The sequence below is a fragment of the Grammomys surdaster genome, unplaced genomic scaffold, assembly GCF_004785775.1.
Source record: "Grammomys surdaster isolate TR1022 unplaced genomic scaffold, NIH_TR_1.0 63, whole genome shotgun sequence".
Taxonomy (NCBI): Eukaryota; Metazoa; Chordata; class Mammalia; order Rodentia; family Muridae; genus Grammomys; species Grammomys surdaster.
The window spans coordinates 3,322,048-3,347,145 of NW_021604565.1; positions in this window are offsets into that span (position 1 = coordinate 3,322,048).

Consider the following 25,098-nt stretch of genomic DNA (forward strand, 5'->3'; position numbering starts at 1 on the left):
AAGGTGGAATATCAGGGTTATTTTGATTTGCATTTCTCTGGTCACTAAGGACTTTGAGCATTTCTTTAGGTGCTTCTCTGCCATTCAAGATTCCTCTGTTGTGAATTCTCCATTTAGCTTTATACCCACTTTTGACTGGGTAGTTTGGTTTTTTTGGAGGTTAGCTTCTTGAGTTTTTTATATATTTTGGATACTAGCCCTCTATCAGATGTGGGATTAGTGGAGTTTTTTTTTTCCCAATCTGTAGATTGCTGACTTGTCCTATTGACTATGTACTGTGCTTTACAGAAGCTTTTCAGGTTCATGATGTCTCATGTATCAGTTCTCGTTCTTAGAGCCTGAGCTATTGGAATTCTGGTTAATTAATCTCCCCCACCCACCAAACCAATGAGTCTGAGGCTCTTTCCCACATTCTCTTCTATTGGCTTGAGTGTATCTGATTTTATGTTGAGGCTCTTGATCCACTTGGAGTTGAGCTTTGTGCAAGGTACTAAATATGGGCCTATTTTTTTCTACATACAAACTTCTAGTTAAGCTAGGACTATTTATTGAATATGCTTTCTTTTTTCCATTATATATATTTTTTGGCTTCTTTGTCAAAGATCAAGTGTTTATCAGCATGTGGGTTTACTTCAATTCTATTCCATTGACTGACCAAAATGTCTCCATACAAGTATCATATGATTTTTATTACTATTGCTCTAAAGTACAGCTTGAGGTAAGGGATGGTGATTCCCTCAGAAGTTCTTTTGTTAGGAATTGTTTTCACTATCCTGTGTTTTTTGTTTTTCCATATGAAATTGAGAATTGCTCTTTCCATGTCTGTGAAGAATTGTGTTGAAATTTTGATGTGGATTGTGTTGGATCTGTAGATTGAATTTGGTAGGATGACATTTTTTACTATGTTAATCCATGAACATGGAAAATCTCTTTATTTTCTGAGATCTTCTTCTATTTCTTTCTTGAGAGACTTGAAATTCTTGTCATACAGATCATTCATTTGTTTGGTTAGAGTTACACTAAGATATTATATTATTTGAAACTATTGTGAAGGGTATTGTTTCTCTATTTTCTTTTTCAGCCTGTTTATCATTTGCATAAAGGAAGGCTACTGATTTGTTTGAGTTAACTTTATATACAGCCTGAAGTTGTTTATCAGCTGTAGAAGTTCTCTGGTATAATTTTTGGGGTCACTCATGTATACTTTCATATCATCTGCAAATAGTGAAAACTTGATTTCTTTTCCAATTTGTATGCCCTTGATCTACTTTTGCTGTCTCATTTCTCTAGCTAGAACTTTGAATTCTATATTGAATAGATAGGGACAGAATGGGCAGCATAGTCTTGTCCCTGTTTTTAGTGGGATTGATTGCTTGAAGTATCTCTCCATTTAATTTGGTATTGACTGTTGACTTGCAGAATCGACTGTATATTGCTTTTACTATGTTTAGGTATGGGCCTTGAATTTCTGATCTCTCCAATATTTTTAACATGAAGGGATGTTGTATTTTGTTAAATTCTTTTTCAGCATCTAATAAGATGATCATGTGATTTTCTTTCTTAGATTTGTTTATATAGTGGCTTATGTTACTGGATTTTGTATATTGAACCAACCTTGTATCTCCAGGATGAAGCCTACTTGATCTTAGTGAATGATGGTTTTGAATTAGGATTGCTAGAATTTTATTGATTATTTTAGCATCGACATTCATAAGAGAAATTGACCTGAAGTACTCTTTTTTTGTTAGGTCCTTGTGTCATTTAGATATCAGAGTAATTGTGGCTTCATAGAATGGGTTAGATAGTGTTCCTTCTGTTTCTATTTTATGTAATAGTTTGAGGAGTGTTGGTATTAGCTCTTCTTTGAAGGCCTGGTAAAATTCTACACTAAAATCATTTGGTCCTGGGGTTTGTTTGTTTGTTTGTTTGTTTGTTTGGCTGGGATGGTTTTAATGACTTCTATTTCCTTATGGGATATGGGAATGTTTAGATAGTTTACCTGCTCTTGATTTAACTTTGATACAATCCATTTCATCTAGATTTTCCAGTTTTTTTCAGTATAGACTTTCGTAGTATGATAAGATAATTATTTGAATTTCTTCAGTTTCTGTTGCTGTCTGTCTTTTCATTTCTAATTTTGTTAATTTGGATACTGTCTCTGTGCCCTTTAGTTGATTTTCCTAGGGATTTTTCTGTCTTGTTGATTTTCAAAAATAAATCAGCTTTTGCTTTTGTTAATTCTTTGTATCCTTCTTTTTGTTTCTATTGGGTTGATTTCAGCCCTGAGTTTGACTATTTCCTGTCATTTACTCCTCTTAAGTGTGTTTACTTCTTTCTGTTCTAGGGATTTCAGGTTTACTGTTAAGTTGCTAGTGTAGTATCTCTCCAATTTCTTTACCAGGACACTTAGTGCTATAAATTTTCCTCTTAGTATTGCTTTCATTGTGTACCACATATTTGAGTATGCTGTGTCATCATTTTCATTGAATTCTAGGAAATCTTTTATTTCTTTACTTCTTCCTGGAACAGATCAATTCCACAGGAACAAAGTTACCGTATCTTTTATTTTACTTTTTCACTTAAGTATACTAAGTAAAATATAGTAAGATTAAAATTAGTATTAAAGTGCTATGTGAACACTAAAATAACCTTTTAAAGTTACTAAGGGGACAATATCAGTTATAGGCTTGATAATATACTATAAACATGTAACTAATTAATCTCTACTAATAATAATACAAGCCAAGTTATCTTTTAAGCTTTTCTATACTCCAATTATACCATGCCCTAAACTGTACTACTGAAACACTTTAAAGAGTAGCCAGTGAGTTTTGCTAGTAAAGAGATGATTCAGCTCAAACACTGTCTCAATAAAGTTAGATGGGATTTTTTTTTCTATAATTTATAATTTAAACTTACTAAGATTTTCATTGCTCTAAAATTACCTGTTTCCGGATGTAAGCAAAATGTTCAACATTCTATAGGAAGATGAAATTTCAAAGACAACTTTTGTTCTTCATTGTAGTCATCTAGGTATGAAAGATTGTTTTGCAGAGTTCAGGCAGACATTCTCTGCTCACTTTTTTTCGTAAACAAATGACTAACTACAGTGTCTGAAATGGTTTTACAAATTTAGTGTTTCAAGGTTACTGTAATCTAAAATCACTCTTGCCTGGAGGACATATTTTCATGTCTAGAGGCAGAAAGTAAGCAAATATAAAAAGTAATGTAAACCCAAGGTGTTGCAATGAATGTTCTGTAAACTTAGATCCATTTAGATAGCAAACAAATTACCTTAGAAAGCTAAAAGAAATAAAATTTACTGAAATTTTAACATATTTATATGTGTTTTGGAGATTATCACATTTTTATTGTCTTATTTTGATCAATCTTCATCAAGGTTAATGTAAAGGGAAAAATTAGTTTTATAACTTTTTTCCTTAAGAATAAAACTCTCTGTATATATATCCAACAAAAAAAGGCAAACATTCTATAAAGCACAAGATTATAGTGTAAGAGCCTAGCTTTGATAGAGTAGAGAAGACAGAAGGAGTTTGTTCTGACCTCTGTAAACAGTTGTTTCTAAAAGAATCTGTTAACTAGTGTAATGATTTGTATATGCTTGGCCCAGAGAGTGACACTGTTAGGAGGCATGTAGCCTTGTTGGAGTAGTTCTAGGCTTTTCAGAGTAGGTGTGTCACTGTGGCTTCCGATTTTAAGACACTAATCCTAGCTCTCTGGATTCAGTCTTCTCCTGTTTGCATTTGGAGTAAAAGGTAGAACTCTCAGCTCTTCTCCTATCATGCCTGCCTGGATGCTTCCATGTTTCTGCCTTGGTGATAATGGACTGAAACTCTGAACACCTATAAATTAAGTGTTCTTTATAAAAGTTGCCTTGGTAGTGGTATTTGTTCAAAGAAAGCAAACCCTAATTAAAACAGATAGTGAGAAAGGAACACAAAGATTAGAGAGTGTAGCTACAAGTCCCATTCAGAGCTACTGAAGAGATATTCTGGCACAGATTTGGCCAACCACGTGGTAAAGTATTTGTCTAGCAGCATTCAGGAATCCCTAAGTTGATCCCCAGTAAAACACACACCCCAACACACACATGCACCAACACACACATGCACCAACACACACATGCACACATACACACACACACACCAAATATGCTTTGAAGTGGAAATGCTGACATCAACTTTTAATTTTAATAGAAGTTGAAGGTAATTCTCTCGTACATCACAATTTTTTTTTATTTAAACATTTTTTTTACAGTTCAGATTGGGCCATCCTCTGACTGTTCCAAATCCCACACCTCCTCCCCCTATATCCAAGAAGCTGTTCCCACCTTCCAGCTCACCAGACCTCCCCATTCCCTGGGGCCCCAAGTCTCTTGAGGGTTAGATGCATCTTCCCTCACTGAGTCCAGACCCAGCAGTCCTCACCTGTATATGTGTTGGGAGCCTCATATCAGCTGGTGTATGCTGCCTGGCTGGTGGCTCAATGTTTGAAAGATCACAGGAGTTCAGGTTAGTTGAGACTGCTAGTCTTCCTTTAGGGTGGCCCTCCTCCTCAGCTTCTTCTAGCTTTTCCCTAATTCAAACACAGGGGTCACCAGCTTCTGTCCCTTGGTTGGTTGTAAATATCTGCATCTGACTCTTTCAGCTGCTTGTTGGGTCTTTCGTAGGGCAGTCATGATATACCTCTGTTTGTAAGCACACCATAGCATCAGTATTAATGTCAGGCCTTGAGACCTCCCCCTAAGCTGGATTTCAAGTTGGGCCTCTCACTGGACCTCCTTTTCCTAAGGCTCTACTCCATTTTTGTCACTGCAGTTCGTTCAGGTGGGAACAATTCTGGATCTTTTTTTTTTTTTTTTTTTAATGGTTAAGAGCACTGACTACTCTTCCAGAGGACCTGAGTTCAATTCCAAGCAACCACATGGTGGCTCACAACCATCCTTAACGGGATCTGATTCTCTCTTCTGGTCAGAGTTTTTTATTGAGGGATGGCAACCCCATCTCTCCACTTGATACCCTTTCTTTCTACTGGAGGTGAACTCTACAAGTTCTCCCTCCCCACTCTATGGAATTTCATCTAAGGTCCCTCCCTTTGAGTCTTGAGAGACAAGAGTCCTCCAAGGTCTCTGGTACATTCTAGAAGGTCCCCCCACCTTCTACATCCCTAGGTTGCCTGTTTCCATTCTTTTGCTGGCCCTCAGGGCTTTGGTCCTTTCACCCCAATACCTGATCATGTTCCCCTCTTCCCCTTCCTTCCCCTTCATGTCCCCTTTCACACACACATCCCCCCTCCTCTTCCCCCACTCCTGTGATTGCTTTCTTTTCCCTTCCAAGTGGGATTAAGGCATCCTCATCCTTTTAGTTTGTTAGCCTTCTTGAGTTCTCTGGATTGTATCCTTGGTATTCTGTACTTTGGTTAATATCTACTTATTAATGAGTACATACCATGCATGTGCTTTTGAAACTGAGTTACTTCACTCAGGATAATATTTACTAGTTCTATCTATTTACCTACAAAATTAATGATATCCTCATTCTTAATAGCTGAATAGCATTCCATTGCATTAATGAATCACATTTTCTGTATACATTCTTCTGTTGTGGGACATCTGGGTTGCTTCCAGCTTCTGGCTATCACAAATAAGGCTGCTATGAACATAGTAGAACATGTACCCCTGTGATATTGTGAGGCATCTTTTGGGTATATGCCCTGAGTTGTATAGCTGTGTCTTCAGGTAGATCTACTTCCAATTTTCTGAGGAACCTCCAGATTGATTTCCAGAGTGGCTGTACCAGTTTGTAATTCCAGCAGCAATGGAAGAATGTTCCTCTTTCTCCACATATTTGCCAACATGTGCTGTCACCTGAGTTTTTGATTTTAGCTGTTCTGATTGGGGTAAGGTGGAAGGAATATCAGGATCATTTTGATTTGCATTTCTCTGATCACTAAGGACTTTGAACATTTCTTTAATTGCTTCTCAGCCATTCAAGATTCCTCTGTCGTGAATTCTCTGTTTAGTTCTATATCCCATTTTTTTGCTTGGGTTGCTTGGTTTCTTGGTGGTTAGCTTCTTGGGTTCTTTATATATTTTGGATAACAGCCCTCTATTGGATGTGGGGTTAGTAAAGATTTTCTTTTCCCAATCTGAGGTTGCCCATTTGTCCTACTGGCTATCTTCTTTGCCTTACAGTGGTTTTCAGTTTCATGAGGTCCCATTTATCAATTCTTGATCTTAGAGACTCAGCAATTAGAATTCTGTTTAGGAAATCCCACCCCCAAGCCAATAATTCTGAGGCTCTTTCCCACATTCTCTTCTATTAGAGTGAGTGTAACTGGTTTTATGTTGAGGTCCTTGATCCAGTTGGACTTGAGCTTCGTGCAAGGTGACAAATATGGATCCATTTTCATTTTTCTATGTACAGACTGCCAGTTAGGCCAGCACCATTTAGTGAAGATGCTAACGTTGTTAGATAAAACCCTGTGTCAAAGAAATTAAGAAAAAGTTCTGAAAGAAGTAAATATTGAATATAAATTGATCAGTCATTATAGCTGAACAGAAATTAAAGGAAAACCAGGATTCAACAAAATGTGCCATGACAAAAAAGGAAAGCAATCCTGGAGGGAAGTGGGGGGAGGAAGAGAACAGAGGAAGAAGCCTTTGAAGACTTTCTCAACAAGAAAGCATCTGGCCTTTCAGGAAATAACACTGTCAAGCAAGGGAGAAAAATCTAAAGATCTCCCCAGTTCAATGCTGTCAGACTTGTGACTCTTGATCTGCTACAATGTACTACATGGAGAAGGAAGAGGGAAGGATGATCAGAAATTGGGAATTGGTTCTAATGCCTTGTCCTATTTCGGATCCCAAAAGCTGCACTTCCAGACCTGAGAGTCCCTGCCCTCACCTGGCATCAACTGATAATAAAGACTTGCCACACAGTCAGTGGCTGGGCAGGGACACAGAAGGGGACTTTTAGATTGTGTGGACAAGGGATCTAGAGAGGGGAAAGACAAAGAATCACCATGATGGGGAAAGCAGAAGGTTGAAACTTAAAGGCCCGCCAACATGTAGGGTCCACTTCCTCAATTGGGTCTGGGGTAGCAGAGTTGAAATACAGATTTTAAAAGATGTTAATTTAGTAATAACAGAGTGGAGTGTTTTGCTAGCTGCGGAGAGGTTTAGAAGTGCCCAATCAATGAGCTAGTCAAAGCATATCAAAATTAGCTGGGGTGTGCGTGTGTGTGTGTGTGTGTGTGTGTGTGTGTGTGCGCGCGCGCGTGCGCGCGCGCGCGCTTCATTCTCGAACCCAGAGAGCTCATGGGCGGATGTGGCATGGCACCACCTGCTGAGAGCCAAATCAGTTTAACACTAGTTTACTGCAACAAGAAATAAAGCATTTCCTGTCACCACACACATAGAAAGTCTTGGAAAGAGAAAAGGACTAGAAAATACAGAGTAAACCATTTCCTCCGCAGTGTTCCTGGAAATGCATTGATCTGGGAAAATAGTTTTATATGAAATAAACATCTCTTTTACATAAATGAGTAGAACATTGTCAGATACTATTGACTCAATAACATCCAGGCAATTTTTCATGTTTCAATGAAAAATTCTACTTGCTATAGAATTAAGAATTCTGGAATTTTTGTATTTGATTATAAAGCATATATACCTACAGAATATATTTAAATTAATTTATATGAAATAAATAATATTAAAATAGTCATTATATTATGCAAATTTTGGAAAAATTCTGGCTCAAACATTATTATTGGTAGTAAAGACAAGAATATTGCATAATATAGTATGTAAATTAAATGTATTTGAAATTAGCATTTTAATAAACTTTTAATATTCAAAATTTATATTTGAATAATAAAATATCCTTTGGTAAATAATTTTAACATTCTTTTTTCCTTTCCTATTTTTTATTGGATGTTTTCTTTATTTACATTTCAAATGTTATCCCCTTTCCCGGTTTCCCTCCCTGGGAACCTCCCTACCCCATCCCATCTCCCCCTGCTTCTATGAAGGTACTCCCCTTTACACCCACCCACTCCTGTGTCCCCACCATGGCATTCCCATAAACTGGGGAATCAAGCCTTCACAGGACCAAGGGCCTCTCTTCCCATTGATGCCCAGCAAGGCCATCCTCTGCTACATATGCATCTGGAGCCATGGGTTGCTCCATGTGTACTCTTTGGTAGGTGGTTTAGCCTTGAGAGCTCTGGGGGGGGGGCTAGTTTGATGATATTATTGTTTTTTTTATGGAGTTACAAACCCCTTCAGCTCTTTTAGTCCGTTCTCTAACTATTCCACTGGGGGACCAGAGCTCGGTCCAATTGTAGGATGAAAGCATCCACCTCTGTATTTGTCAGGCTCTGGCAGAGTCTCTCAGCAGACTAGTATATCAAGCTCCTGTCACCATGCACTTCCTGGCATCTACAATAGAATCTGGGTTTGGTGATTGTATATGGGATGGATCCCCAAGTGGGGCAGTCTCTGGATGGCCTTGCCTTCAGTCTCTGCTCCACACTTTGTCTCCGTATTTCCTCCCATGAGGATTTTGTTCCCCCTTCTAAGAAGGACTGAAGCATCCACACTTTGGTCTTCCTTCTTCTTCAGCTTCATGTGGTCTGTATCTCGGTGTATTCTGAGCTTTTGGACTAATATCCATTTATAAGTGAGTACGTACCATCCATTTGTGTTCTTTTGTGATTGGGTTACCTCACTCAGGATGATACTTTCTAGTTCCATCCATTTGCCTAAGAATTTCATGAAGTTGTTGTTTTTAATAGCTGAGTAGTACTCCATTTTGTAAATATATCACATTTTCTGTATCCATTCCTCTGTTGAAGGACATCTGGGTTCTTTCCAACTTCTGGCTATTAAAAAATAAGGTTGCTATGAACATAGTGGAGCATGTGTCCCTGTTGCATGTCCTTTTTTTTGTTGGAGCATCTTTTGGGTATATGCCCAGGTGTGGTATAGCTGAGTCCTCAGAAAATACTATGTCCAGTTTTTTGAAGAACTGCCAGACTGATTTCCAGAGTGGTTGTACCAGCTTGCAATCCCACCAAAAATGAAAGAGTGTTTCTCTTTCTCCACATCTTTACCAGCATCCTTAGTCATCACAGAAATGCAAATCAAAACAACCCTGACATTCCAACTCACACCAGTCAGAATGGCTAAGATAAAAATCTCAGGTGACAGCAGATACAAGCAGAGAGTATTTTAATATATTCTTAATTAAAGAAATAGAAGAATAAAATCTGAAGACTTTTAGGAGCTACAGAATCAATTGAATGTTAAATTTATAATAAATTATACCTAATGAATTTATAAATGTATTTGGTGCCTGTAGCATAATACATCACAAACACTTCTGCATGCAAGAAAAACTGGATCTTAAGTAATCAGAAGATAACACCACCTATTCTGAACAAGAGCTTGTTGCTGATTTCTACCCTCAATTTTGAGCTTGTTTGATCTTTTAGTTTTTTTTCTGTATCATCCTATCAATATTTTTGAAACAGAAATACAATGATCAATTGCAAATATCTAATATGTCAATTACTAATATGTACATATCTATAAATTTTGACAAATTTTGTTATGAATATAAGAGCAAGACTGGAAAACTATACTCATTTTCTCAGGGACATGTGTTTCTAATAATTAATATGAAGTATACTTCTTTCTACCAACATGGAAAATATGTTTTAACACTGAAATCTACCAAAATAATAATTTATATGGTATATGGCATTTGTTTGATTTTTTCAGTATTGATCCTATATATTTATTCACATTTTATATATGTTATGTGGTCAACCTTGGAATAATGCACAAACATTAGAAAATGCTTACTAATGCTTTTCTTTCATGGTGACTTAGCTTGAAACATAGAGCTTGAATAAACCCTGATACAGATTCAAGAAGACTGATCTACTTAAAACTGGTGCATTATAGAGTATATTGTAGTAATTGATCAGTTATGAATAAATAACTAGATTCAATATTTTTATTATCTTCTTGGTTTTCCTGGAAAAAGTAGAAGTCTTTGCTATGCTAAAAGTATAGAAAACTTTCATGGAATGATGTAATAATTTTCAGAATTAAATCTAATTCTTTACTCTGGTATGTTAAATCTAATTTCCAGTTCACTCTGCTATTTAAAGCTGTATTATTCATTGAAGTGTACTGTTCACTTTCCCATTGCTCTAGCCAAAATATCTAAAAAGAAAAAAAAAATAAATACCTGCAATGAAAAGTATGAAAAAACAAATCAACAACAACCACAGGTGAGTCAGGGTTTATTCTGGCTCATTGTTGAGAGAGATGTAGTCAAAATGGTGAGGAAATCTCTGGGCAGGAGGTGGGTGATGACCCTGCATCCTCAAGTCAACAAGGAGTTGTACATTTGTGTGGGTACCTTGAATGTTCTTTGTTTTCTTTACTTTGTCTTTTTATTCAGCTGGAGACACAAGACATGGTATAGGGGGATCCACATCCAGGCAGCTGTTCCCTATCTATATTGGAATGCCTTCAAAAACCTAATCAGAGGTGTATTTCCTAGGCAACTTTAAATTATTTCAAGTTTACAATTGAAATTAATCATCACATCTGCTTTGTTTTAATCCACTCTTTGAGAAAGTTTTCATGTGTGTACAATAGAATATAAAAGAAAGAACTGAAAGTACATAAAGATCTACTCAAATATTCTTTTCTAGATGATTAAAACTTTTCCATTATTTAATTCAGAGTACTAATGTCACTCACCAAGTCAAAATGTCAAAGTTTGTTTAAAACCAGTCTACAATATGTTACAAAATATGGTTAATTTGACAGAATATGTTAACAATCATTTACAAATAATTTTTCTATAATTTTTATTTATTTAAAACTGAGCCAAGAACTGATACAATTATTCCTCATACTACCAGTGAGAAAAATAAGTTATTGTTAAATGAAGATAGTAAGATAAAGATTTTATATCTATATATACATATATATGTATATAGATAGCTATATAATCTATTATATATATGATCTATTATATATATAAAATATTCATATATATAAAAATATTAGAGAGAGATTTAGTATTGAATTATTTGTAAGAAGAATTTTGATTTGCTTTACCATTAAAAAAAAAGAGCAAATACTTAGCCTCAGAGTGACAGAAATATATAATTCTTTGTGATTGTTGAGTGTAAGGGGATTTGCAAAATCTGTAGCTACTTTCTGCTGTACTGCTATGATGGAGAAATAAAAACATGGGTCAGAGACATTTAACTGAAGAAAGGAGAGACGAATGACACCGTGGGTAAAGGCAGGGAAAAGAGTAAATCATACTGAGGATATTTAAAAAGGCCACAGTGAATCGTTTCATAATTACTTAAAATTACATATATGAAGTGAAATTACACCACTTGGGTAACAATGCTCTCTCAAACAATCATCACTCCCTAACAACAACAAAAAAGAACATCACCCCCCACACACACATACACACCCATACAATGTACAAAGCCTGGGAAAACTTCTTTTGAGTTGTTGGTCAGGACCATCCTAGAGAATGCCTTCCCTCAATATAAAACAATATAAACTATTGTCATGAAATGTAGCCTGGTTCCCAGCTGAGCTAAGGCTAAGAACCTCAGAGACCTTGAAGGGACCTTAGGCATTTCCACTGTTCCCCAGTACCAGGCCCTTGTCACTAGCTGCAAACCCCCATAGATTTGTGGTCATTAGTCACATAAGGGCAATGATCCAAGCCCTTCCACATGTAGAGGACATGACCTGTGGTCATGTAGGCTCAAGACAGATCTCCACTTTAATGAGGTATCTAGAGGCCTGGAGGGCTTAGCCAATAAGATTTCCTTCCCAGACATTCTTCCCTGAAAAAAGTATTTAATCTCAGGCCCACCCTGAGAAGTGGGATATGGTTTTACTCATCTACTTTCTGCCATGACAATAAATGCCTTAAAACCATGGACTGCCTCTTTTCACTGGAATCCGCCATGGGTAACCATGGAGAAGGCCTTCGCCTATGGAACCAGGAGCCACGGGCTAATCTGTGGTAGAAGGTTTCTCTGCACTCTCAGCCATGGCTGCCATTAAGCTAAGCTCAAGCCAAGGACAATCACTGTGGGACAAGCTGGAGCTCCCCCTTTTCTCCCTGGCCCCGGGCCAGATGTCCCCACTCCATTTTCAGCTCTTCCACGGCATCCAACAGTGCCTGGATATCCAAGTGCTTGAGAACCAGATGCCCCTGCCTCGTTGCAGGCCCAGAGATACCCCTCCCTCCTGAGCCAGCTCCATAGGTCCCACACCCCAGACTGTGTTTCCCCACCCCAGAGCAGTATCCTGGGGCTTCCCTACCAACAGCCCAACACCTGCCTGGCAACAGCATGGGGTAAGCACTGTCAACTCCCACATCCTGCTTCCCTGAGCAGCCATGCCCTGTGGCAGAGTGGACGTAGACCCTGTAACACCATATTGCTGAAGACACTTCAGTTAGAAGACTTAAAAATCCAGCTGCAACTGAGCTGGCTACCTCCTCAGTGAACACTACCTCTTAGTACTGGAAGGGTTATATAAGTTCCAAGGGAGAAAACCAATCAATAGTTCATTCAGCTGTGTTGCCTCAATAAACCACAGGGAAGACCAGAAAGGTTAGAAATCACAAGTGAAACAGTAACATTTTTATCCTAGAAGTAGCTAGCAGACATCTAAGTTGTCTTAAGGTCCACTCAGTAAAAGAGAATTCAAGTCTGTTATTGTAAAACTAGCTAGTGCCCATTGTTGTGTTTATAAAAAGGTAATGAGAGAGGGAATATGTTTGGTGGATGTGTAGTCAGGTATGGGGGAAGGGGGTGCCTCTAAAGGTCCATGCTGAGGCATCCCTTCCCCCTGAGGGACCAGCCACACAATAGTATAGTATAGAATAGAGTCTATTTAGGGCATGGGGAGGTGAGCTGAGAGGGTAGTAGAGACAGAGAAAGGCAGAGGGGGAGTGAGTAGAGGAGTAGAGGCCAGCCATGAGTATGTGGAGAGAAAGGGAGAAAAGGAATGGGGAGGAGAGAGGGGGGGGGAAAGGAATAAGGAGAGAGGAGGAAGGGATGAGAGGACAGAGGGAGAGCAGGAAGGCAAGAGAGCAAGAGAGAGCAGAGGGGGTGAGCAGTCCTTTTTATAGTGAGTCAGGCATACCTTGCTGCTGCCAGGTAACTGTGGGGCGGAGCTTCTAACAACCATGACTGGTGAGGCCATGGACCTTAGGGGAGAACATACCACTCCCACTTCCGTAAGCCAGTATATCTTCTGACTGCATTCTAAACACTTACTCTTTACTGATAGATAAGTGTTAAGTATTATCCCTCATCAAAGAAGCTTCCTTTTGTAATGGTCAGAGACTATTGAAGAAAATCACAGCTGGTTCAAATGCAGAAAATGACTGACCTTGAGCTGACCACACCACTTGGTACATTCTCTTTATTCTCTGTCCAGATTTGATTCTTAAAAATCATCTTAATGATTTGTGTTTCATCAAGCTATGACAGTCGCCTAATAAAAGGGTCATTGCATTTCAGCCATTATCATCAAAATGAGAAGATTCAGAAATTTAGTAACTTTCTGAAAAACACTCCAGAGTTACAGCGACAGCATTTACAATCATTTCCTATTTTGAATATGATGCTGCTAGTAATGTATTCTCATTGATGAATCCTTTATATCTTCACAATCATGTTATATTGTTAAAACCCATCTCAAGCTTTGGTAGTTCTTCTTATTGGTGAAACTGTTAAAATTTTAATATTTTATAATAAATTATCAGCTTCTATTTCATAATATTAAATTATTATGTTAGATTTAAACTTACTGTTCAAAACAGCATTTTTTTCAATCCCTGCACAAAATACATTATATTTTTCCTTTAGTACTTTTCTTATAACCATTCACAGTTTTAGTACTGTCTTAGTTAGGGTTTTACTGCTGTGAACAGACACCATGATCAAGGCATCTCTTATAAGGACAACATTTAATTGGGACTGGCCTACAGGTTCAGAAATTCAGTCCATTATCATCAAGTCAGGAACATGGCACTGTCCAGGTGTGAATTGTGCAGGAGGAACTGAGAGTTCTACATCTTCATCTGAAGGCTGATAGCAGAATACTGGCTTCCAGGCAGCTAGGATGAAGGTCTTAAAGCCCACACCCACAGTGACACACCTACTCCAACACGGAAATCTAATAGTGTCTCTCCCTAGGCTGAGCATATACAAACCATTACATTCCACTCCCTGTCCCCCATAGGCTGGTAGCACTCTCATCTCAGATTGCTCTACTCCACTGCCTTCACTGTTCTAGGTGATCATCCCATAGTAAAATAGTTAAACATACCATAAAGCAAAATATCATGTAGCCTAACTTCAAAAGTCCCCATAGTCTACAAGAATCTCAAAAAAGTGTTAAAAAACCAAAGTTCAAATTTGTCTTCTGAGATTCACCCTATCACTTAAATGTAATCCTTGAAACAAGACAGGAAAAACTTTGCATCTCCATGTCTAATGTAAAAGTGGTCTTCAGACCTCCAACTACTTTTTCATCTTTGTTGACTACAACAAACTGTTTTTCCCCAGGCTGATTCTATTCCCTGTTAGCAGATTTGACCAGCAGATAGCGCATAGCTCTGGCATCTCAAACATCTTTGGGTCTCCAAGGCAATTTCAATGTTACAGCTTTCTGTTTCAATGTCTGGGATCCACACATGATCTTCTGTGCTCCTCCAAAGGGCTGGCATTACTTCTCTAGCTCTGCCCTGTATAGCACTGCAAGCTCAGATTGATTCCCGCTACTGCTGCTACTGCTGCTGTTGTTGGCATCTCCAATACACTGGGGTCTTCCATTGTAACTAGGCTTCACCAATAGCTTCTCAAAGGCTCTCTTAATGGTGGGTGTTTCTCAGAATTCTTTTGTCAACGCAATTAATCTGAGTCTCTTCACTTTAGTCTCAGGCAGACTCTTCAGACAAGGGCACTACTTTGCCAGCAGCAGATAGGTTCTGTGATTGTGTGACGTTTGGAATTCTGGGGACTTTTCAGAGGTGTATATAAATACTAGGGCTCTGAGAGGTTGTGTGAGTTGTTGTTGGATATGTATGTTTGAGATGCCAGAGCTATGCTATGAGCAGAGCTATGTGGCAATGCCTAGTATCTGAGAGTTGCCTTTTAATGGATTTGTAATCTTTTTGTTTGGGCTGTATAAGGATTGAATTAAGAATTCTGTGAATGGGAGGCACCGGTCCTATCACTGAATAACAGATCAAGATCTTGTGGTTTTGAATGGAGATTTTGTCATATAGCTCAGACTGAACTTTTGGCATTGCAATAGCCCTGAGTTACCGCCCCAGCCCTGGAAAAGCAAATGTACAGTATCATCCTAAGATATGTTTCAATGGAAAGATGAACAAAACTTAGAGGTGAACAATTTGCTTTTTCTGCATATATAATTACAAATATTGAATTAATTTATTCATGGTAAAAGGCAAACAAAACAATTATTCGCTCACAAAATTACTTAATTAACTTTGAATATCTCAACTGCTTATGTTTCACTGTTTTATTTTCTCTTTCTTTCATTGTATTTTTGTCACATTAAGAATAATTCAAATCATATGTGATATTCTTCTTTCATGTGTAATGTAAGTGCTGGGAGAACAGTATACTGTTTCCTGGTAAGCAAATTATGACGGCAAAAGGAGACTCCAGAATTCCCAACAACATAAAGCAGCTTCCTGTTCATCAGCACTCTCCAGTCATGACAAATTCTTTGACTTGCAGACAGGTAGACTACAATAACCATTAACTTTATTTCTACCTTCTCTACTTATTGTCTATGTATATCAATTCATCTTCTAAATATTTAGGAAATATTTGTCTGATGCCTTAATAGTGGGTATTGTACCATTATCATAGTTATATGGAATCATCTATTAAGTTAAAATTGATTTTAAACAGACAAAATTAAAATATGAAGCCAATGATCATAAGTAAAAGCAGCAACAAAAGGCACCTATTAGTGTCTTATTGCTTTACAAGAACCTTAAAATTATGTGTGTGTATGTGTGTGTGTTTAATTGAGTTTTATGTTAATTTGAAACAATGTTCATTTGACAACCTTATGAACATTCAGCTTCTATTAAAAGCTCTTTTAATAAGATAGAGGAAAACTAAAGAATAAGAAGACAAATCTATATATTTAATACATAGATAAATAAGAGATAGATATAAATGATAGGTAGAAGATAGATAGATAGATAGATAGATAGATAGATAGATAGATGATAGATAGATGATAGATAGATGATAGATAGATAGATGATAGATAGATAGATAGATAGATGATAGATAGATAGATAGATGATAGATAGAAGATAGATGATAGATAGATGATAGATAGATAGATGATAGATAGATAGATAGATGATAGATAGATAGATAGATAGACAGACAGATAGATGATAGATAGATAGATGATAGATAGATAGATAGATAGACAGATAGATGATAGATAGAAGATAGAAGATAGATAGATGATAGATAGATAGATAGATAGATGATAGATAGATAGATAGATAAATGATAGATAGATAGATGATAGATAGATAATTGAAAAGAAGATGTATAAATAGACAGACAGTAGGTAACTTCCCAGAAATACTTCAAACCTTGCAAAATGCAGGTCAGCTACAGTTAATACTTTCTGATGACATCTCTTGATTTGTTAAATTCCATGTGGCTTAGTAACTGTCAGTACTCAGTTATATTTAACTATTAAAAGGAGAGTTCTATATTGATTATTTCACCAAACTTGGGTGATAGCAGATAAAATATTTCCCTACTTTAATTTTTGATTTTTATATTTGTTCCTTTGAGTCATAAGTACTGAATACCCTATGAATATCTCAGTATATCCCCTGGAGATAACGCAGATATTAGACTTCCATAGATCAGCTCTGTGTATACTCTTGGCAGCATTAAATTTGTCAAAGCCAGCAGAAGGACATTCTCCACATAATAGAAACATTGATTCACAAAGGTGAGGATGAATAACTGCATGTTACTTAGACTGAAAGCTAATGAGCAGATGTGGGACAGTCTCGGCTTCCCAGGCTTTCTAAGTCTTTTCAAATTATCTCCTACATAAGTGGCAGTTAATGATTGCACAAGTCTCTCTATAAGAAGCCCTATGGGTGAACTAAAGGAGATTTTTCAGTACTTTGTGGTAAACATTTTTCAGATATATTAAGGGTAATTCTATTCATACTTCTATTTCCATGAAAGGGGAATGAGCACATTTAGTTTCTAAGGCAGTTCATGGTAACTTAGAATACTGTGCAGACTCTAAATCAGAAAAGGCATACAAGTGCGTGAGGATTGGACGGTCTCATTCACAGACAATAACCAGTCCTTGGTGACTCATTTTGATCTATACACATGGAACAACGTGACAAAGATAGGCAATGGTTTTCTCCCACAAGGAAAAAAAAATACCTGTAGAGATATGCTAATAATGTTTGTTGGATGTGATGGTTTTTAGTCTATCATCCTCTTCCTGTGTCAAAATACGCCTTAATATTGCTGCCATATGAGTTAAGAAATGAAGAATCTCTGCTAAAAACTGAATGTCTCCTGGGCAATGGCTGTGTTCTGAGTCCTGAGCCGCAGTTTTCAAATTAAATGACAAAAATGTAAAGAGAAATAATAGTTTTGTTCTTTGCCCTCTCCTTGCAATGTAGGTCCTTTGACTTGTCTGTCAAGGTCATTGCTAACTGGAAGTCACATTAGAAATAAAAAGCTTTATTTTCCAGGTCATAAATGTATTTAATTTTCGTACTATAAATATGAGTCAAACTTTCATGTTCATCTATTTCATCTTTTATCCATTTCCTTAGAACAAGGATCAAATAAAAAATATTCTTGTCTGTTTCTCTCCATTCTCATCTATACAAAGAGGCTTCTTTGATATCTCTGCTGTCTGATTGCTTTGATTATGCTTTAAACTCCTCATCTATACTCTAATGAGGATTTTAAGCATCCTCCCAAACTGGCATTATATATGTGTGCACCAGTGCTGACTGAGCGGCTGGGCTAGAATGAGGAAGATGCCCATATATTTTTATGTTTCCCCCTTAGTTTGTCTTCATTTCAAATTGAAAACTCCCTTTACTTAGCCAGTTTTTAGAATGAACTCCATGAATCTCCTCACATAAAACCCAAGCAACAGAATGTAGTTAAAATGAGGGACTTTCTCTCCTGATGCACTTGTGTAGATTTCCCTGTAAAGAGAAATCTGTCTTAAACAGGCAGGGCTGCTTTGCACTGAGAGCAAATTAAATTCCTGCCTCTGTGTGTATGCCCCACGCATGATGTGCTTTTCATATGATTTCTGCCTACATGATCATCGCTCAGCACTGGAGGGAAAAAATCAGAAGCAAAGGAAGGTCAGGAGACAGCAACAAAAATTAAGATGATCTGAAAATAATCTAATTTCCATACACATTTCATTCTAAGTGAGGCCTCAGAAGAGAAAAATGCTCTCTCATCCCCTTTCACAAAAACCTTCCCTGCAGCCACCCTTCACTTAGGCGAGGGTGAAAGGCTTACATTGAGTTTCTGGTGCTTTCTAAGATCAATTATCACAAGAATTCTGTCTGCCTGTGGCCCACTTGTGTGTTGGAGATTTCAGAGAGTAATGATAAGCATAAGTGAAGGGTATTTGCAAATATCCCAGAATCCTACTGCATCCATGCCATATAACCATAGCAAAAGCAACCTGCAAAGATAATTCCACTATCACTGATGAAGAGACTGTGGTTTGGCAGCCACAGAAGTCAAAAGTTCTCCTTAAAAGAAGGTTCAGAGACTAAGGATATTTGTTTTCAGATTCTATATTTGTATTACATTCAGACAAGGTAGCTTCTTTCTTCAGATTTTTCTGTTTGGTTCCAGAATCCATCCAGGGTCCTGTGCTGCTTTCCATATTCCTGTCTACCTGGTCTCCCCAAACATACCACAGTTTCTCAGTCTTTCCTTGTCTTTCATGACTTTGGCTTTTTTGGAGAGTCCTGGTCACTGTTGGAAACAAGCAAAAGAAATGTATTTTAAGTACTACCATTTTGTTTTGAGACTCCATTTAATCATAGAGAGAAACCAAATTCATGGTCCCAGGCTCTAGGGGATCTGAGGACTTCCCTGTAGCTCAACAGCTTCTGCTGTGAACAGTTGTTTGGGTCTAGCCAACTCCAGGACAACTTCTCTATGTTGCTGACAAAGTCAAACAAATTCATGTTCACAAGTCTAGGAATACCCCAATCCTTTGTCCCCTTATCACTATCAGTTCTAGACCTAATATCTAGAATATATTAAAGACTTTGAAGCTGAATGCCCTAGATACAGCCCAGTCTCCAATGGGAACTCCTTTATTTAGCCTATAATGTCAAAATACAACTGGAAAACAGTACAGCTTCCCCCAACTCCCCCTTGCTTTGTGTTCCCATCCTATAGAACTATTGTACAATCTCCCTTCAGGGATACTGTTTAGATCTCCAACTTGACACCTCTCTGAGTGCTCAGAAAACAAATCTTTCATTTTTAAGCACCCAACTCTAAATTGAGTTTTCTTAACTTCTACCCCAAATCCAGCAATCACACATTTTACTTTTGAAGTTCTTGATTTTTTCTTCCTGACTATTGGACTAGTTTCAATGGAGATAGGATAAAAATGATGCGTTGTTAGAGAGTAGTATCAAGGTATACATATGATGTCATGAAATCTCTTTATTGGGCAATTTCTCTGGTTTTTTTCATTAATTTATTTCCTTATTCACTTTACATCCCATTTGCAGCCTGCTTCTCTCCTTTCTTCCCAGTCCCACACACCCATTCCCTTCACCTATTCCTTCCCTTCCCCTTATCCTCAGAGAATGGGATCCCCCTCCCCAATCTGGTATCAATCTGCCCTAGCTTATCAAGTCTCATCAGGACTAAGAGCATCCTCTCACTCTGAGGTCAGACAAGGCAGCCCAGCTAGGGGAAACTGATCCAAAGTCAGGCGACAGAGTCAGAGACAGTCCCTCCCTACTCCATCTGTTGAGGGACCCACATGAAGACCAAGCTGCACATCTGCTACATATGTGTAGGGGGCTGCCATTTAGTCTCTGAATTCTCCTTGCTTGGTTAGTCTCTATGGGCCCCCATGGTGGGCAAATTCTTGTTTTACAAGTTAAATTCCTATCTATTTGCTTCTCTATCCTGTCATTACTTTTACCCTTTATAGTGAATTCAAACATTTAGGAATATATTCTTTCATTTTGCCACATTATTTTCATATCCATTAGAATATCTGGCTTTCAGTAATTCTTACTACGTTTCTATTTGCTCAGTTACTTCTATATTCAAAGACTAAAATACTTGAGTGTGAAGATGTGTCCTTTTGCCTCCATTTACCAGTCATTAAATTATTTGTTTTCATCAATGTGAATTCAATAATATTTAATTCAATACTATTATGAAAAGTAGAATAATGGTCAGTAAATAACTCCTGATATCTCTAACCATGGTTCTTTAACTGGAAAGAGGCACCATGGAGTGGAATATACAGAAGAACAAATTCTAAGATATATGAAAAATTTTATCATATATATATATATATTACTAGCTGATTTTGTGTGTCAGCTTGACATGAGCTGGAGCTATTACAAAGAAAGGAGCCTCCCTTGAGTAAATACCTCCATGAGATCCAGCTGTAAGGAATTTTCTCAATTAGTGATGAAGGATAGGTGGGCTCACTGTGGGTAGTGCCATCCCTGGGCTGGTAGTCCTGAGTTCTATAAGAAAATAAGCTGAGCAAGCCAGGGGAAGCAAGCCAGTAAGTAACATCTCTTCATGGCCTCTACATCAGCTCTCGCTTCCTGACCTGCTTGAATTCCTGTCCTGACTTCCTTTGGTGAGAAACAACAATGTAGAAGTGTAACCTGAATAAACCCTTTCCTTCCCAACTTGTTTCTTGATCATGACATTTGTACAGGAATGCAAACCCTGAGTAAGACATGGATATATAGGAATTACCAAATGGCCCCAATCTATTCACATAAATAATGGGTCACTGGGCTTTGAGGTTTGTAACACTGTTACCCAGTCCTGCTTCTAAACACTGTCCTAGTTAGGGTTACTTTTGCTCTGATGAAGCACCAGAACCAGAAGCAACTTGAGGAGGAAAGGGCTTATTTGGGTTACACTTCTACATCACTGATTATCACTGAAGGAAATCAGGACAGGAACTCAAGCAACGCAGGAGTAGGGACAGGAGCTTATGCAGAGGCTGGTTTGCTCCTCATAGCTTGTTCACCTTACCTTCTTCCCTACTTCCCCTCTTCTCCTTTTTCTTTTTTCTGTATCCCAAATGAAGATTTATTGGTGCAAATGTTTGTGAAAAATGCATACACAATGCATAATCCCATCCCCAAACCCGCTCCTTAATGCATAATCAGCGAAGCAAGTGAATGCACACAGCTAGCACTTGAAGTCCAGGTTGATGGTTAAAGCAAGTGGTTGTAATTGTTCTTGGTGTTGGGCCACATGCCAATGGAACCAAAGATATCCTTAGCTAGTCCTTCATGTAGAACACAGTGTGCATCCAGTATTTGTACGGGGACTCAAAACTGGTAGAAAAAAATGATTTTCTTATTATATTGAATGAACTCAGTGTTGAAGTAGATCACCAGTGCATGGATGTAGTCATTTCTTTTTACTTGCAGGCAAAAGCTAGAGATGAAGGTCAGGTCTTCCACCTTGACTACAGAGATATCCTTTATGACACAGGCATTTGTGATCAGCTGTTTCCCATCCACCAGGTCCAAAAGAAACTTCTTTATAGAAGAGAAGAAGAGCAGACCAGGAGTGACACCACAAACAATGAACTGTTCCCTTGTTCAGAATCACCAATTAGAAATATTCTCTACAGAATGCTTATGGCCCCATCTTATGGAGGCTTCTTTTGTCAATTGAGGTGCCTTTCTCTCAGATAACTGTAGCTTGTGTCAAGTTGAAATAAAACTAGCCAGCAAAAACACTGCAACACAGGTAAGCGTTTACATGTAAACATACATACATAAATATAAACAAACAAACAAATAACTAGCCATTCTAAATATTAAGTTTTAAATAATACAGCGTTACTATTTTCTTATTCTGGGCATGCAAATGAGAACAGGTGTTACATAAAAGACACCTGGGAAGGGAATACTTGGACATGATGATGAGGAACTGTTTACATTATGTCCAGCATGCTGAAGGCATCAGATGTCTCCAAACTAATAAAGCAAAACTTGAAATTTTGATAGCAATGTGTTGCTGAAGTTTGTTGGTGACAGAAACAATATACCATTTCACTGTGATTTACTAACTCATCTCTATCACATAGGAAATTTGTTTTCTGCATCCATTTGTGGGATAAACAATGGGGAAAATGAAGAATGATTTTAAATAACAGAACATATGTGAAACTCTGCTAGGAAATATTCTCTATAGTAACTCTAGCAGCTGAGAGTGAAGGATCAATGTTTTATAAATTCTAACATTCTATATAGCACAAACCACACTGTAGGCTTAGATTTAAAAAAAAAAAAACTTTTAATAAGGGTTCTGAAATGCTTCGACTCCCTTTCTAGCCCACTGTCCAAAGCTAGGAGAGAAAAGATGGTAAGTAGGACAAGGGAATATGGACCTCTTTAGAAGTAGCTCTTTGGGTCCATTCAAATATCCATTTGTCAGAATACAAACAGTACAGTGAAGTAGGGTCAGGATACCAAACATGAATCAGCAGCTGAGGCACAGTCTAGCAGAAAGTGCCAGACCTCCACCAAATTGGCACGAGTCAGCAGGAGAGACCAGGACCCGCTGGGATACCCAGAGAAGTTCTCTGCTAAGGAAGAGTTCCAAGGCTAGCTGTGCAAGTGCACCTTCACTGTCCATTGGATCCTGTGTATACTCTCTCCAAACATCATGTGTCCTCACATGGGTCTTGTCTTAGCAAAACACCATATGTGGTATCAACAAAATACCACATGCATTTACATCACATGACACATCCAGAAACTTCCACTTCACCATACAAGCAAAATTTTCAACTAAGTTTTCATTTCTCTTTCAAATGTGTTGTTGAGGACTTAAAATTATACAAGTATGTGTGTGTATACATATTATAAATTTGGTATATATGGACAGGATAATCTAATGACACATATAAATATTCTTAGTCATTGGTTAATATGTGTAAATCCTAGAAGAGAATAACCACTATTGATATAAACACATGTGTATGAAGAAATACATGAAATTAAAAAGAGTAAGAATAAAATTAAAAAAAAAACACACATTGCCCCTTCAACTGAGAAAATAATGTGAGACTATGTTTCTCATAAGGAGTACCATCAGGACTGTGTTAGAACTGCTGACCATTGCAGTGAGGCACAAAGCTGTATAGGGCATCTTTGCTTGACAGAGGCTTATAAGAAGTCAAACCTGAACATCTCAGTAGTTATTGGATCCAATAAATAACTCATCCTATTAGAAATTATTTTTATTTAATGTCTTTCTTATTCAATGTTTTCTTCCTTTCTTTCTATTTATGAGTGTGTATTTTTGCCAACGTAATCCTCAGAGGGCACATAGGAGAACTTATAAGTATATATCCTCTCTTCAGTTCTTTATATACTTTAGGAATTTGAATGAGTACAAATTATCACTTTAAGGGAAAACTCTAAACTAGGAAATATTTTATCAATGTCAGTATTGTAGTCAAGTGATTATTGTGCTTGTATTTTGTCCTCCAAGAAGCATTAATACTGATGCAATGTGTGACCTCAAAGCATCAAAAGTTAATATTGAATCTCAAATATTGTTTGACTAAAGATAATTTTATTTCAGATTAGTAGCATATCTGTACAGTATACTTAGACCCAACAGTGAATGCTTGAAATTTTATTACTAGAGAGTGGTGGCCACTCTATGTGCTGTTCCTTTTTACACTATTTTGTGTCAAAGCTTAATTCATAAACTATGTACAGTAAGAGATTAACAAGAACAACCATAAAGAAAAGCCAAGTTTATTAAATTGTAATGAAAGTTCTTTGAATATATCTCTCAAAGTGCAAAATTTTCATGAGATGTTTGTGGAGCACAGTTGACCTCAGATATTATATGAATTAAAAGTGAAGCTGAGTGATTAGGGCAGTGCACCTACTCATCATTTTAAAAGATACCTCCTCAGCCAGGTACAGCACCTGTAGCACTTGGGATGTGAAAACACAAGAATGGAGCGTTTCTGGCTAACCTTGGCTAGATAGTGCATTTCTTGTCAGCACTGGCTACTTATCTGGGCTCTGTGTTCAAATAATGCAACTTTAAAAATAAAAAGAATTCCTCTTTCTATTTTTATTCCAGTACTATTTTCTTCACTTTAATCCTGTTTCTGAGCCTTATTGTCTCTTGTTCAAATTATAGCAGTAATGGTTATAGTGTAATGGCTTTTTCCTTGTAACTACAGAGCTCACAAAATTATTTATGAATGTTTTCCCATATGTTAATATTTTAGCCTGATGACAAACTAAACAGCCTTCATTAACTTTAAGGTTCTCCAATCCATTTCCAAAATCATAATTCATCAGAATTAGCCTCTAAATTTCATAAGACATACATTTTCTTACAGTAATTATTAATGTGCAAAACAAAACCCAACTGTAAATAAACATGCAATAATTACAGAGAACAAAAGGAAAGAATATAATTTATACTATATTAAACTCCACATTTCTTTTCCAACTAATTACATACTTGGAATTGAACATCTGTAAAAGCCCTAATGATAAGTGGTTGCCTATCTTAGAAGTGTATAATACACTATTCCATTCTTCATTCTTAACTGAATAATGTGATCAAAGAGGAAACTGAGGGGGTGCATGCATGTGGCAAACAAAGGCTACAATCCTTGAAGGACAGCTCAATGAGTAT